Raw genomic sequence first — 17,535 nt, forward strand, 5'->3', positions numbered from 1 at the left:
AAAGTTCTAGCGATGAGGAAAGGTTAGAATGTCCAGTTCATTTTTATTAAAAATCAATGACTAAAGAAGTTTAGAAAAAAGACTGGGACAATTAAAGAAAGAAGGGGACATAAACTGCAGTGATAAAATTTAATGGGCATAGAAGTTTACTTTTTTATCATGAACTCTGATTATCCCAAATGATTTTTTTTTTCAATTATTCAGCCGCACTCTCATATAACTTTTTCGTTTCATGTATTTTATCAAAAAGTGTATTTCCTTTTAACTTTCTATCATAAAAGCAGCAAATTATTCGGCGTTAGTGTATTTTGACAGTTAACAAAGGCTTTAATGATTCAACATTTTTTATCCCTGGTAACAAATAGTTCGCTAAGGAAAACAACTGTCAGACAAAACTACTCCAAATGAGTGTTTCTCATGTTGATGTTTCTACTGCTGAAGTAGAGAAACATTTTATACAACTTTTCACAAACAGTTTCATTGTCTCATTTATTTTTTATGAAGTTCTGTACTCATGAAAATTCATCAAACAGTTCGGTTTCGTCAACAGAATAATTTGGAACAATACGTTTAACAAAAGCGCAACAGCCCTTAATATCCTTCCACCGTAGCCACTTCTTTTCAAAGATCGTCCAATCAAATGCTTTGAAAACACCGTTTATTAATGTACTCAACATAAAAGTAATAAATGCCAGCATAACCATGAAATTATTCTTCAGTAATTTTCCTCTTCTGCCAGCATTCTCAGCTGATGTACAACAAATGTGAGAAATCTTTGAGACTTTCTATTTGTTTATTTCTGGGTACACTTTCATTACTGTTATTTCTTGTTTCTCAAAACATTTAGTAGTTGTTGGGAAATATTTTAGCTGGGTAACAAGAAAATGTTGAAGAACGATAACAGATGGTTTTCAAAGAGTCGTTGAAGGATAACAGGATACTTATTCAAGGAAATGAAATAGGATTTCAAAGAACGAAATATCTGTATAAGTCTTTCCTAAGCTAGTCGCAGAGATAACCATGTTTTTTTATTGTTATGGTTTTAAGGCGCAAAACTGCTACGGTCATTAGCGCCCTTCTCTGGCTTAGGTTAAAAAAAAAAAAGAGAGAAAAAAAACACTGGGAATCAGCAGCAATGGAAGTGAAACTCAAAAAAGTGGGTAAACTAAAAAACAGATGGAATGCTTAGAAAATCACTATAGATAACCATCTTGTCTTGCTGTGCCCAAGTACTGTTTTGTGTTGCCAACTGCCTGTCCATTTCAGTTATTGTATTTAAGTTTACGAAGCAGTCACTCTTACTTTTATATGCTCTTTTCCTTTATACGTTCATGCGATGTTTCTTCATCTTAATGTGATTCATAATCTCACACTTCCTATCACGGCCAACAGCAACAATGTACATTCTACAGTTTCCCCACTACCAGTGTAGAAGGAAACTCACTTTTCATATTGCTGTTAAACCTACACTTTCGTTTTGGCGTGTTGAAACAGTGAATGCACAGATTTAAAATTGTTACGTACCTAAACTAATTGAAAATGTAACGTAACATGTGTCGGTACATTTAACAGAGTAAAACACTGACACTAAATAAACAAAGATTGCGGAGCTAGCTGTACAAGCGGCACTTCCTGTACTTGCGTAATAATAAGCAAAACAAACATGTAGCAGCGTACAATACCATTGCTGTTCAATAAGCAATACAACAGTTTTTTTCTGAAAGCAGGTGGGTTTTATTAAGGATTCCAATACACCATATTATTTCCCACTCTTTTTGCTACAAAACCCTATTTTTCAATACAATCTCCATTCAATGAGGCGGCCTTACGTCACGTTAATATGAAGGTTTGTAAGCCCGCATTGGTAACACTGTACTGGTCGACTTCGAACCAACGGCTTTCTTCATCAATACCCTCCCCATCATCCATGTACTGCTTCCCGCGGAGTGCATCTTTCATTGGGACAAACAGACGGTAGTCGGAAGATGCGAGATCCGATGTATAGGATGGGCACACTCCTTTGAGTACTCCAGCAGATAGATGAGTCTGTCAGTGCTACCAACAGAGACGCCCAGTTGAGGAGCGAAGTGTTTGATTGTGATCCGTCGATCACTTCGAATCAGAGTGTCTGCACGTTCCAACATTGTAAAAGTAATAGCTTTATGCGGCAGGCTGGCACGCAGAAGATTGGTTGGTTGGTTGGGGTTTAAGGGACCAAACAGCGAGGTCATCAGTCCCTTGCTTCAAAGGTGGTCCACTCGGACGGATTTACATCTCGGAAGAGTCATAACGATAAAAGTTAAAAGGGTAAAAAACGTAAAAGTGCAGTCATGGTGTCAATGGTGAAAACAAAAGGAGGGAAGTCAACAAGTGGGCAGCCCCAAGGCTATGCTAGAGGCAGGAAATATCCCACCTCTGATGCAGTACAGGTAAGACCACCTGCTATTCAAAAGTGTTCAGCTGCTAGAATGTAAAAGTGCGTATTGTAAAAGGAGACTAACCAAATCTAAAAAGCGATAAAAACAGAGTAAAAGGGAGAGAAAAGAGAATCTTGGCCAGGGAGGGGTGTCAGAAATCTCCAAACACAGTGTAAATTGGGTGACACTGCAACCCTCACTGCCCAGCCCCTACTCCACAGGGAGATTAAAAACCTTAGAACTGAAAATAAAAACCACTTACACTTAGGAAACTGAGAACCAGTTCAGCCTTCCGGGAATCGTCTGCCAATATTAAAGGCAAAGTGCGGGGAAGCCTGTACTTAGTACGCAGAACCAAAAGAAGGTGGCAGTCCACCAAACTGTGGGCTACTGACTGGAAGGTCCCACAACCACAAAGTGGGGGTTGCTCATTACGCAAAATAAAACCATGGGTCAGCCTGCTATGTCCGATGCGGAGACGACACAGGGTGGTAATCTTTTCAGGAGAGACGGAAGGAAGAACGCCACGGGCCTGGTGTCACCTTAATCGCACGAAGTTTATTAGACAGGGGAGTAGCCTCCCAAGAGCTGGCCCATGATTGTGCGAAGTGGGATTTGATATGAAGCCGTAAATCCGCCGCAGGAGGGGGGCGGGAGAGAGGGGGGGTGTAGGTGACTACCTCCCCCATCCAACCCATCCAAACGATCAGCAAGCTCATTACCTGGGATACCCACATGGCCAGGGACGTCAGCGGAACAAGCAGCATGGTGAAGATCAGCGAGACTCTCATGGATGGTGGGAAAAACACCGGTCAATATCCTGAAGGCCACTCATTGAGTCTGTACACAACAAACCGCAGTTGAGTAGGGACTGGGAAATTGCCATAAATTCTGCAGTAAACACACCACATGCAATTGGCAGAAGATGATTTTCCATGCCAATAGAGGAAGTGAAGGCATATCCCACACGATCAGCAGATTTAGAGCCGTCGGTGTAAAAAACAAACAGCATCCCGGAACTCCCACAAATTCGGCGGTAAAAACAACGGAACACCATCGGAGGAACGGAATCCTTCCATCCGAATTCGGGGCCGAGGAACTAACCAAGGGGAAGTGTTGGGGAAGGAAACAGGGAGACAGGACAAAGAAGGAAGCCGAAAAGAGACGCAAGGCGGAGCCCAACCGGTAAACCCCCCCGCGGGCGGGAATCAAGTGGTCGACGTCCTTGGTCAGCGAACAGGATAACATAGGAAGGATGAGTGGGAGAGGAACGGACAGCGATTGCCAAATAAAAAAAAGGGGGGGGGATCCCAGCTTCAACCAGGAGACTATCAACAGGGCTAGTAGGAAAAGCACCGGTGGCCAAACGCATTCCACGATGATGGACCAGATCCAGAAGGCGCAGTGCGGAAGGAGCAGCTGAACCATAAACTTGACAACCATAGTCCAAGCGAGACCACACTAAAGCCCGATAAAGGCGAAGAGTAGAATGATCCGCACCCCAAGAGGTGTGGGCAAGGAAGCGAAGGACATTGAGTTTACGGAAACATCCTTTCTTCAGAAGTCTGAGATGAAGCAGCTAAGGGAGCTTATTGTCGAAAAGAAGACCCAGGAAATGAAACTGTGGGACCACAAGTAATCGTTGTGCATCAAGGAAGAGCTCCGGATCGGGGTGGACTGTAGTGCGGCGACGGAAGTGGACCCCACGCGATTTTAAAGGAGATAATTGGCACCCGTGTGAGAGGGTCCATGCAGGGGCACGCTGTACAGCTCCCTGGAGCTGCTGCTCTGCAAAGGCCATCGAAGAGGAGCTAACCCAAATGCAGAAATCATCCACATACAGGGCAAGGGCGACTGAAGGACCGACAGAGGCCACAAGTCCATCGATAGCAATGAGGAAAAGAAGTACACTCAAGACAGAACCCTGTCAGATGCCATTCTCCTGGGTCCGTAGAGAACTAAAAACAGTACCAACCCGAACCCTGAATGACCGATGGAACAGGAACTGACGGATAAAAATCTGGAGTGGGCCCCAAAGACCCCACTCATGAAGCGTAAGTAAGATATGATGGTGCTAAGCCGTGTCATAGACCTTGCGAAGGTCAAAAAATACTTCAACCAAATGGCGGTGCTGGGAAAAGCCTGCCGAACTGCGGATTCCAAGCGAAGTAAATGATCGATTGGACACGGCCCCCTCTTGGAAGCCATACTTTTAAGGGGACAATAGATCCCGAGATTCGAGGACCCAATTGAGCAAACGGGCTACCATCCGTTCAAGTAATATACAAACGATGTTTGTCAGACTAATTGGCCGATAGCTTTCGACAAACAGGGGGTTCTTACCAAGCTTAGGGTCGGGAACCACGATGCTGTCCCTCCATCGAGAAGGGAAATCACCCTGGAGCCAAATACGGTTAAGACCTGGAGAAGATGTTGTTGTGGAGCACTGAGATGTTGCAGCAATTGGTTATGAATGGAGGCTGGGCCAGGGGCCATATCATGAGAAGAAGAAAGTGCAAAAAGAAGTTCCCATTCAGTAAAAGGTTCATTGTAAGATTCTGACTGACAATGAGTAAAACATAAGGCGGAAGCTTTGGCCCGCTGTTTCTGGTGAAGGAAAGAAGCCGGATAGGAGGTAGACGCTGATGCTGTTGCAAAATGGGTCGCAAGATATTCCGCGAGAATCAATGGGCCCGTGCAAAGGGCATCCACGACGGCAAGGCCCGGGAGGGTAGACTGCCAACCTCGGAGAGAGCGAAGTGTAGCCCATACCCGTGACCTAGGGACAGTAGAATCCAGGGAAGAAACAAACCATTCCCAACACACCGATTTGCTCCGTTTGATTAAGTGATGGGCTTTGGCGCGAGGGCATTTAAAGGTAGTAAGATTGGCCTCGGATGGGTGCCTCTTAAAGGTGCTGCAAAGCTCAACGGCGATCACGGATGGCAATGGCAATGGCCGTACTCCACCAAGGGACTTTCCGGCGGACAAATGGTCCAGATGTGCGTGGGACAGCAAGGCTAGCAGCGCGAACAATCGCATTAGACACGTCGCGTAGGATGTCATCAGTACAACCCGACAAAGAGGGATAAGAACGACATGTGCAGTATATAGAGGCCAATCGGCGCGTTGGAAAGACCAACGGGAGAACCTGTCCATCGGGGATCGGGAAGGGAGCGAGAGAATCAACGGGAAGTGGTTATTATCGCGAAGTTAGTCGTGTGGCGACCGGTGTAATGAAAAGCGGAGAAAGAGAAAGATCAATGGCGGAAAAGATACCATGACCGTCATGAAATGGGTAGGGGAGCCATCATTAAGAAGGTACAAGTCGTGGTCTGCAAAAAACTGGTCTATGAGAAGACCCCAACTAGGTGGAAATGCACTGCCCCACAAGGGATGAGAACATTAAAATCCCCGAGAAGGAGGAAGAAAGGAGGAAGTTTCTGAAGAAGGGCAGTTAAGGAAACAGGTGTAAGAGTCCTGTCAGGAGGGAGATAAAGATTGCAAACTGTGACCTCAGAGTCCAGGTTGACCCTAACAGCAACTGCTTCCAATGTAGTTTGAAGAGGAATCCACGTGCTAGCAACATCTGTACAGACCAATGTACAAACTCCACAAGAGGCACGCAGGGGGCTGATCCGATTTCGACAGAAAGCACGAAACCCACAGAGGGTTGGCGAGTGATCATTAGTAAAATGAGATTCATGTAGAACCACACAAGCTACAGAGTAGAACGAAATAATGGATTGCAAGTCCAGAAGGTGACGGTAATATCCATTACATTTCCACTGGATGACCACAGGACGAAGATTCAAATGGGGGGGGGGGGGGGGGAGGGGTGAACAGGCTACAGCCAGTCATGCCACTGGGTCACCGACAAACCGACAAGGAGGGGGCGACATCCATGAACAGCAGGACAGTCAGGTTGCGAAGGTGGGGACAGGACCTCTGGCGACACCAGAGGTTCCTTGTCCCAGGACTTATGTCTTTTCTTCTTTTCTGTTTGAGAACGAGGGGGGCTGTGCTGCAAAAAGGACCCAGCTGCAACAAGATCTGGAACAGAAATAGAGCGGGCGACCTCGGGGCCCACAGACCGTGGTTTGGGTGGTCGTCGTGTGGCAGCAGACCTTTGACCTGAAAGGTGCCAAGAAAGGGGTCCCGGGAGGGACGCCCTTGGTTGGCAGACACCGTAGAAGTGGAACACTTCCCCAGCTGGGGAGGGGGACCGGCGCCTGGAGGGGAGGGTATGGGAACTGCAGGGGTGGGTGGGAGGAGAGGGGTTCGGGACTGGAGGGAGGAAGGGGAGAAGATGTAACTAAAGCATAGCTAGACGTCATTGACACAGGATGAAGACGTGCATACTTCTCACGAGGCTCAGTGTAGGTTAGACGATCAAGGGACTTATACTCCTGTACCTTCTTTTCATCTACATCCACGTGATTACTCTGCTATTCACAATAAAGTGCCTGGCAGAGGGTTCAATGAACCACCTTCAAGCTGTCTCTCTACCATTCCACTCTCGAACGGCAGGTGGGAAAAACGAGCACTTAAATTTTTCTGTGCGAGCCCTGATTTCTGTTATCGTGATGATCATTGCTCTTTACGAAGGTGGGTGCCAACAGAATGTTTTCGCATATCGGAGGAGAAAACTGGTGATTGAAATTTCATGAGAAGATCCCGCCGCAACGAAAAACGCCTTTGTTTTAATTATTGCCATTCCAATTCACGTATCATGTCTGTGACACGATCTCCTCTATTTCGCTATAAAACAAAACGAGCTGCCCTTCTTAGTACTTTTTCGATGTCATCCGTCAGTCCCACCTGCTACGGATCCCACACCGCACAGCAATACTGCAGAATAGGGCGGACAAGCGTGGTGTAAGCAGTCTCTTTAGTAGACCTGTTGCACCTTCTAAGTGTTCTGCCAATGAATCGCAGTCTGGTTTGCTCTATCCACAATATTATCTATGTGATCGTTCCAATTTAGGTTATTTGTAATTGTAAACCCTAAGTATTTAGTTGAATTTACGGCCTTCAGATTTGTGTGACTTATCGAAATGTAGCTGATTTCTTTTAGTACTCATGTGAATAACTTCACACCTTTCCTTATTCAGGGTCAATTGCCACTTTTCACACCATACAAATATCTTATCTAACAAGGGGAGGCCGCCAATTGTGAAATTCAGATTCGATTCATACTGCGCATAATAAAAGCTCATGGCCAGAGATGTAATGTGGCAAAGCACCAAGATGCACTTCTCAGCCGTTGTCGAGAAAATCGACAGTTAAAAGAAACCGTTGCGGTGAAATACTCTCTACGGTTAATGGTTTTCTACAGCGTCATAGCGCAGCGGTAAGCGCTGGGGTTCGTAATCCGAAGGTCGCCGGATCGAATCTCGCGCCATGCAATATTTTTTTATTATTAGTTTTTTGCAATTCAAATATATATATATATATATATATATATATATATATATATATATATATATATATTAATGAATTACTTATGCCTGTTGGTGTAGGCGGATCGCTCTCCAATTGTACCGCCTCCATTTTTCCGTTTGTTTAACAGGGTGTACCAAAGCTGTCCCGTCCGCACTGATTTTCGACGATGTTATAAGTTGCGCTAGGGACCGCATCTACCTTCTTTCGAAGTTAGCAGGCAACTACGCTGTTATGGGGCGGCTCGTTTCGGCCCATTCAACATCTGTCCTTCAAGTGTAACGAGCGAGTAACGGAGTTTATATTTCATACCTGCCACAGCAAGTTTGTGTTCGTGGGGTCTCTCTTCTAATTCGAACGTTTGACTTACGCTATACGTATTCGTTTCTACGTCTTCCGTTAATTATACGTGGTTAACATTATGAAGACAATAACATTTGTGAAATACAACTTTGTTTGCGGAAAACATAATGACGTTCGAAGTCGCCAGTTTTTCCACGACAAACGACTTTCAACAACTTATTATATGCATAATTTTTGCTACTGATTGCCGGGAATTATATATATGAATTACAAAAAACAAATACTATAAAAATGTTGCATGGAGCGAGATTCGATCCGGCGACCTTCGGATTACGAACCCGAGCGCTTACCGCTGCACCACCACGCTGTAGAAAATTACTAATCGTAGAGAGTATTTCACCGCAACGGTTTCTTTTAACTGTCGATTTTCTCGACAACGGCTGAGAAGTGCATCTTGGTGCTTTGCCGCATTACACCTCTGGCCATGAGCTTTTATTATGCGCAGTATGAATCGAATCTGAATTTCGCAATTGGCGGCCTCCCCTTGTAAGTCATTTTGCAAGTCGTTTTGATAATCTGATGACTTTACAAGACGGTAAATGACAGCATCATCTGCAAACAATCTAAGATGGCAAAATGGAAATATACGCGCCCAGTACGTAAGGATATCACATTATAAAAGTTCACCAAATCTAAGATACTCACTTTTGACACAGAACGTACTTAAGAAATTATTTCTGTGAATTTCGTAAGAAAGCTCACTACCTTTTGGAAAACACGAATATGTTAGTAGCTTCTTTGTACTTTGTCTTATAGTCTTCTGAATGCTTTAATAGCCGAAATTTTAATAATTTCTATTTAATTGTAACAAATCCTAACTAAAATAACGTTTTTCATGAATATTCAATTTGCCGTTACCTTAAATAACTTACTCTGATAACACGTGAGTTTAACGTGATAACAATTAAATGTGTCAATTCTTTAAGCACAAATATGACGTTTCTCGTCATTTTATTTCAACAAATCGTGCCAATACAGTTTCGCTCGCGAGACATTTCAATGTGCTGGTGTTTAGAAACAGCATCGTAGGGAGAGTTCTTAGTTCCTATCGGTTCTACTTTACGCGACACGTCACCGAAATATCGCAGTACTTACCTTGTGACGTAATGGCTCCTCAGCGTAAAATAGCAACTAGTGACGTCACAAAATTCGTAGAGCGTCACGTTAACGTTAGCTAACTCGTCCCGTGTGCCGACTGCTTTACACTGCTTTGCTACAGCGCAGAGGCACCACTGGCGGTGATGCCGCATAGTTCAAGAAGGGAGAGATTGTGCCTCGAGATCGTTGGCGCGAAGGAGTGAGTCAGTCGAGCCGGAACATGCTTACAGGGCAGATCCCGAGTGCCTGCGCTTCTAGCCATCGCACGTAAAAGTGAAAGATTTTACTGATCGTCACACGGGAGTTGCAACGCGAGTAGAAGGTGTATGTGTGTGAGCAAAGTTTGAATTTTGAAGTTCAATCTTAAATGCGAATCCGAGACAATTGTTATGTAACGAAAAGGCGAACGCACAGTAATAAAACGGTAATAGTAAAATCATACAAGAGCATGTTAAAAGACAGACTGCAATTGTAATGTAAATACAGTCTGAACTAGTAGGGACGTGTTACTTGAATTTAAAGTCAATAAAGTGACTGTATCGTACAAAAGTGCTCACGTATTAAGATCTGTTCATTATTAATAGAATATTCTGAAAGTAACAGAATCATAGAACATTGGGGGGAGGGGGGGAATAGATAGGGCATGCTTCGTAGGCTCACGGTCAGAACTTTAGTTATCGGCGCATGTATCTTGGGACTAAGTTATAATTAAACTTTCCTAATTAACACGTTATAACACGGAAACTAATTACTGAACGAGAACCAGACTTGGTAGCATTAATGTCAATGACATGGGGAAGAGAAACAATGCAGAATCAATTGAATTGAAGCACTTTTAATGTGCTGCTACGGTACATCACACCATTACATACCGGTACCATTACTACTAAAAAGGCACTCAGTGTCCAGAAGAAGCTGAAAGCGCAGGACTGCATTCTGGACAGCAGAATGAAGCATGTCCGTAGATATGCTGGCTAACACTCTTGGTATGCTGCGATTCAGATCAGCACATGTGTGAATGTTCCCCTGGTAAACCTTGTCCTTCAGGTAGCCCCACGAACAGTAATCACATTGAGTGGGATCAGGTGATCGTACCGGCCAAGCATTTGGAAACGATCGGCTGATAATTCGATCATTTCCAAACGAGTTTCGGAGCAGGCGATGTGCGGTGGGACACCATCTTGCATGAAAACCATTGAGTTCAATGCGTCTCTCTCCTGTAGAACGGGTATGACATTCTGGCGAAGCATATCGCAGTAACGTTTGCCAGTCAAATTACACGTCTTTGATCCTCGAGCGCCAACATGTTCAAAAAAGAATGGGCAATGATAAACGTAGCCGTAAAGCCACACAATACGGAGACACGTTCACCATACAGAGGAACTTCACCCACAGTGACTGGGGTTGAAGATCCCACACTAGGCAATTCTGTGTGTTCACCTCGACCGTCATAGAAGAAATGAGCTGCTTCTGTTCATAGGTTGGTCCACAGCCAGCCCTCGTCAACTTCAGTCCTTGCGGGAAAGTGGAGAGCGAAGTCAACGTGTCGTTGTGCTTCCTGTAGTGCAAGCTGCTGTACGATATGGATACCATTTGAGAATGGTTCGAAGCACCTTCCGTGCAGTGGACCACGGGATGTTCAACTGTCGTGACATAGCACGCGCCAACCTGACGATCTGGAATTGCGCGCAGCGTTGTCTTCCCTAGCAATAGCGATCTTTTCAACCACCTGTAGTGCAAACGGTCGTCGGTCTCTTCCCAGAGCAACACCCAGTTTTCCAGTTGATTCGAACTACTTCTTCACCTTCCGCACGGCAGGTGGAGAAAGAGGTCGCTTCCTTTCATCCGGCGATATTCTCGAAGTGCAGCTGCAGCATTACTGTTGTTTTGATATTAGGGCTCCACCAACAATGCCCTGCTCCTTTGGTCCAAGCTCATGTTGACACGTCAACAAGTGCACTATGACTGGTCAGGTGTTTGAGACTATGGGTCACTATGACTGATCATGGCACTTTGTCACCATACTTGGAACTGGAAGGTGGCGCTGTGAAGCATGGAAATCATACACCCCATACTCTGGACTTCAATGTTACCAAGTTTGATACTCGTACGCTAATTATTTCCGTGTTATAACGTGTTTTATAGGGAAAGTTTAATTATAACCACCTATATTCATGGAATACAGCAAATAAATGGTAGAGATGGCATACAGGGCTTACGTTGAATTTGAGTCTAGTTAGTTGGTGACTTAATCGAAATGTTTACACTGCAAATACATTTGTGCGAGGTACATCCATAAAGTAAGAACACAAGGGCTGTGTAAGCCGCAAGAATTTTTTTCTGTTTTCAGAGCTGGTACCCGTGATGTGTAGAGCGGCTCGTATCGGTCGAATAAAGCCATTGAGCGCCTCAGTTACGAAACGTCTTCACAATAGCGTAACACGTCATCCAGTGCCCCCTCCATTCTCGCCACCTGCATCAGGTGTGAGATTCCTTCACTCATTCGGTTCCTCACTTTGCGTAAAGAATCCATCGCTAGTTTGTGGTCATCTACGGATCCAAAGTAATGAATCGTCAGAATGTTGCCAAGTGGTTAAGCATGGCCGCACCGACATCCACGAGGAAGATAGAAGTGGGAGACCGTCTGTCATTTCAGAAGAGGTTGCGCAGCGGGTTGAAGAAGTAGTTCGCGATGATCGTCGTATGACTTGACTCCCTCAAAAAAACTTTTACACACGTCCCACGGCGACTCTTGGGTTAAATAGTGTCAGAACGACTTGGTTTTAAAGAAGTTTTGTGGATGGTGGGTGCCAAAAATGTTCACTCTGGAACACCGCGAAAATCGTGTGTCGGCTCCAAGCCAGATTTTTAAACGTTTTCAAAAGAGGGTGAACTCATTCTCGACTAAATTGTAACAAAAGACGAGACGTGAGTGTGTCACTACACTGTTGAGTCAAGAAGACAGTCTCTGCAGTGGCGCCATACACATCCTCCAAACAGTTCAATCTTTAGAGAGGAATAGTGATCTTCTTGGATGATTTTATGCCCAAAGGAACCACCATCAATGGTGCCGCATGTTGTGAGACCCCCCACATAAATTCAGAATAAACATCAACGACACAGGTAGGAATGCTCACCGGCCATTTGACCATCTTCTGTGCGGATGCACAAACAGAGCCCGAACTCTTACGGCAAAAAAAAAAAAAAAAAAAAAGAGCAGCAAGTAATGAGTATAATGTGCAAGGTCACTATGAATATAGTGCGGGACAATAAGTTGGGAATGTGGGTCTCAGCCGGCCGAAGTGGCCGTGCGGTTAAAGGCGCTGCAGTCTGGAACCGCAAGACCGCTACGGTCACAGGTTCGAATCCTGCCTCGGGCATGGATGTTTGTGATGTCCTTAGGTTAGTTAGGTTTAACTAGTTCTAAGTTCTAGGGGACTAACGACCTCAGCAGTTGAGTCCCATAGTGCTCAGAGCCATTTTTTTTGTGGGTCTCACGGAAGGCGTGCCAAAGATAAGTCCCTGAGTCGCACTATCCTCGGTGGGTCAGATGGATAGAGTGTATGCCATGTGAGCAGGAGATCCCGGGTTCGAGTCCCGGTCGGACCACACATTTGCAACTGTCCCCGTTGACTTATATCAACACCTCTATGCAGCTAGGGGTATTCATTTCATTGTAATTGTTTGACTTTGTTGATGGAGCCACAACCTTGCCTCTGCTTGCACCGCCTCATCACTATCAAAGTGAAGTCCTGGAAGGTGTTCTTTGAGTTTTGGAAGTAGACGAAAGTCGGTGGGGACTGTACAGAGGATGAGTGGTGACAGTGAACCCAAGGCGTCGAATTATTGTTACAGATGTCTGAGCGCTCGTGTGTGGTCTGGCATTGTCATGCTGAAGGAGAGGGTGCTCCATGAGTGGACTAAATCTTCGAATTCGAAACTCAATTATAACACACTGTTTCTCACGCAGCGACAAAGTTACGTCACACACCGCCATGCTGTACCCTACTGTTCAGAATCCTCTCGTGGGAGAGAGCTGCAAATAAGTAGACATGAAGAATAAGCAGTAGAATGTTAATAACGTTTGTTTTAGATAAAAAGTTTTGAGAGTTTTCATATAACAAATTCGGAGGAATTACTTTTAAGCACGCCCTCGCAGTTTGGCACGTACCATGTCAGTTTCGTTAAAATATACTCAGTTTACCATTTTTGACGGTTTTTGTATTCTTACTTTGTGGATATCCCTCGTATTATTAGGGGCAATATTTCATAATGAAGTCAGTGGTGGCTCGTAAGAACAGATTAGCAATTATCTTGCAAACGGCTTATTTGTGGATCCATGTTACATAGAACGGTTTTGCCCTGTTGTGTACTTTTCACTGTTAATTATAATACACATAGAGTATAATAAAGTTGCCATCGCCTCGCGATACCAGGTGGGGGAGGGGGATGGAAAGGGAGGGGTTACTTCATGCCCTCCTTTCGAAAATATCGCGATCTACGTACGTAATGTATAAATAAAAATGTTGAAACAAATATTGTTTTAATTATCTCTTATACCAGATTCCGCAATTGTTTAAAATTTCTCACTAAAATTTAACCCAAAACTTTAAGTCTTAGTAGTGAATCTGACTTTTCGTAACAAAAGTCTTATTTCTACTTTCATGTTCAGGACCTTTCCTTCATATCTGTCTTTAAAAAGTATGTTGTGGATAAAAGTCGAGCGACACCTAGCGACAGTGAAGTTTTTGTTTTTAAAATTTTTTGTGGCGCTCAGAAAGTACCCCTCACTTTAGAGTAAACATTACAGAAAATACGTTAGTAATGCTAAGAATGTGCTCAAAGATATTTCCAGGTTCTGGACCATACTTAGCAAAAGTTAATAACAGTTAACGAAATTTGCTTTTTTTCAGTTTTTTGTGGTGAGAATAAAGTACCCACAACCCTCTTCTGCTACTCCGTTATGGAAAATGCGTTAGTACCCATCTGCATAACCAACGCGTTAAAGCGCGCTTCCGGGACGAGGAGGAGAGCCAGGTTTGAATCCGCCTGGCTGTGTAAGGGCGAGGGCCGGTGTGCCGACCACTCTGGATGTCGTTTATGGGCGGTTTCCCACAGCCCATTACGTGAATGCCGGCCTGGTACCCAAATACCACCTCAGACACTAGGTAAGTAAACATTTAAATAACATCCTCACTCTTGCAGACAGAATTTACTTTAAATGTAGCCAGATCGGGTACACGGATTCCGGCCTGAGGGACAAATAGCAGATTTATGACCTTAGATGTCTAGTCTCCTTCAACCCTTAATCACCAGCAGCTGCAGCTTAATAAGATTAAAGAGATTCAGAAATTAGCTGATCTGATTAACAGAACGAATTTCGACAGAATACATTCAGATATATGAAAGGTTTAATTTTCTCTACCTTATAATGCGTGCCTTGTAAGATGCGGATATTTTTAGGTCTAAACTGTAAATCGCTCGAAAGAGAGTACTGCGATGTGAAACAAGACGCTAGTTGTCTATCAAGAGAATAAGGTCTCCCACTTTTTCTAACACTATGTTATTAACTATTTTTAGCATATTGCTGTTACATTTTTAGATGTAGAGTGGTAACATCATGAATTCTACTGATGTAAATTTAGTCCATAAGATATCAACGAACAGAAATAGAACAATGGATGAATTTAGTATATAGCTTCTCTAAATATTTGAACAATGTGTTACGTAACATCGCTGGATATGCGTAGCATAAATGCTGCAGTTTTTGAAAACCTAGAGCGATTTCCATTTAAAGAAAATCATTGAATAAAAAGGAAAACTGAAAAGAAATTAATAACTATTTTGATCTAATAACCAACTGTTGGAATTTCTTCAAACACAAACATTAGTGTCTCATGTGCTGGCATGCCGGAATAGATTATTCTCGGTAAATCGTTAAGATTTTATTCAGATGGTTCAAAAATGGTTCAAATGGCTCTGAGCGCTATGGGACTTAACGTCTGAGGTCATCAGTCCCCTAGAACTTAGAACTACTTAAACCTAACTAACCTAAGGACATCACACACATCCATGCCCGAGGCAGGATTCGAACCTGCGACCGCGCGGTTCCAGACTGTAGCGCCTAGAACCACTCGGCCACTCAGGCCGGCTAAGATTTTATTGGCTTTCGTTAGTTCTGCTTTGGTGGGTAACATATAAAAGAATGGAAAGGAGTTTTCGGCTTGGCACAGAGATGACGCAGATGTTTTTGTAGTTTTGTTTTTTTATACAGACACACGGAGAGCAATAACTAAGTAGAATAGCAATCTGATTTTCTGGGTAGTTGTTCATAAGGCTTTTTGGAGTAAGAAATTCTGAATCTTCTTCCAAGCGGACAAGCTGGATACCAGTCATAAAATTCTTTGTTTCTGTCTGTATATTGCCAACAGAAGTTCATGCAATAGTTTCAAAATGAGTAACTGATTTCAGACACGTGGGGCCGCTTTCGTAGGTAGTAGATGTGAATGCCGTCCCAAAACTTAAATCATAGAGTGAAACGCCGAAAAATTGCACAAAAGGGAACTGGCCGATACCCGATGAAAGGTGTATCAAACAACTGACTCCTCAGGCGTTTATGGTGGAAAAGTACCGTGCATTTTACATAAAGAATTTACATTGATCAGCCGGAAGATTATGACCACCTATCTAATAGCCTGCATGTCCGCCTTCAGCACGGATAACAGCGACGACGTAACGTGGCATGGAAGCAGTGAGGCTTCGGTAGGCCGCTGGAGGATTTGGAGCCACATCTGCAAACACAAGTCACCTAATTCCCGTAAATTCCGTGGAGGGAGGTGGGGCGATGAGCTCTGACGCCACGTTCAATGACACCCCTGATGTGTTCGATCGGGTTCATATCTGCCAAGTTGGGCGGGAGGGGGGAGCACATCGATTGGAACTCGCCATTCTGTTCATCGAGCCATTCCATCACACTCCTGGCCTTGTGACATAGCGCATTAACTTCCTGAAAAATGCCACTTGCCACTGTCGTCAGGAAACATGATCGTCATGAAGAGTATACGTGGTTTGCAAACCAGCTTTTCTTCCAGCTGTAGGGGTGTCAAGGAGCTGTTCCACTGAAAGACGACGAATTCGCGTCCTACAATCGGCATGATGAAGAATGTGTCGGGATTCATCGGACCCTTCAACGCTCTGCTACTGCGTCAACGTCCAGTACCTATGGGTCACGTGCCCATTGCAATTGCAGTTGCTGGTGTCTTGGTGTTAACTTTGGCACAGGCATGAGTTGTCGGCTGCCGAGGTCCATCGTTAAGAGCATTCGGTGCACTGTATGTCCAGTCGCACCTGTACCACCTGTACCTTGCGTAGCGTTAAAGTCCGATGCTAGTTCCGCCACAGTTCGCCGCCTGCCCTGTTTTACCTGTCTGCCCGGCCCACGACGTTCGACATCTGTAATGAGGGGTGGCCGCCCAACCCCACGACGCCTGGAGGTGGTTTCGCTTTGGTTTCGCCACGTGTTGAAGACACTCGTCAGAGCACTCCTCGAACACTTGACAAGGGGTGCAGTTTCCGGAATGCTCGTGCCGAGCCTCCAGCCCATCACAGTGTGTCCTCGGTTCAACTCAGATAGATTGCGTGCCTTCCCCATGCTACACACGAAGAGTACGGTCACTGACACTACACGTACCGTGCGTGTGTCTGACTGGCAGTCATTCCACGCCAGTTACGCTGCTATCGCCTGGACGGGTTTATATCGATACTAGGTCGGTGGTCACAATGTTTTGACTGATCAGTGTATTGCACCCATGATGGAAACCGAGCGTTGACTGCAGGAAAGATTGAAAAACGAATTCTGAGTTTAGTTTTCACTGTGTTAGAAAGAATCCCAATATTTTACAACGGAATAATTATGTGAATTATATGTAGGACCATCAATTCACACCAGAAACAACACAGAAGTTGTTGTTTGATGCGGTTCTGTGCGGATAAAATGCGTAGTTGATCTTACCCGCCGAAAAGCCTAATGTCTGAGTAATGTGGGATACCAAAGGGATTTTTATAGTGGATTACGTTGCCATGAATAAAAATTAGGGGATAATTCCGAATTTCCCTGGACAAACTGATGCAAAAATGTGAGAGAGGAAGTCTGGAATTCGGTCTTCTTGCATCAGAAAATGCACTTGCCTACAATGGTGATTTCGCAAAGAAAGAT

The 17,535-nt window shown here is 44.4% G+C and overlaps 1 protein-coding gene and 1 non-coding gene across 6 annotated transcripts in view; both read right to left on the reverse strand.

Moving 5' to 3' along the window:
* Positions 1–17,535, reverse strand: part of LOC124714372 (cytochrome P450 306a1) — a 925,226-nt gene that overhangs the window by 733,373 nt on the left and 174,318 nt on the right. The gene's annotated exons all lie outside the window — the stretch shown is intronic.
* Trnap-ugg lies at positions 15,394–15,468 on the reverse strand. The gene has a single exon. It is a non-coding gene; the product is annotated as a tRNA-Pro (tRNA).

The sequence above is a fragment of the Schistocerca piceifrons genome, chromosome 1, assembly GCF_021461385.2.
Source record: "Schistocerca piceifrons isolate TAMUIC-IGC-003096 chromosome 1, iqSchPice1.1, whole genome shotgun sequence".
Lineage (NCBI taxonomy): Eukaryota > Metazoa > Arthropoda > Insecta > Orthoptera > Acrididae > Schistocerca > Schistocerca piceifrons.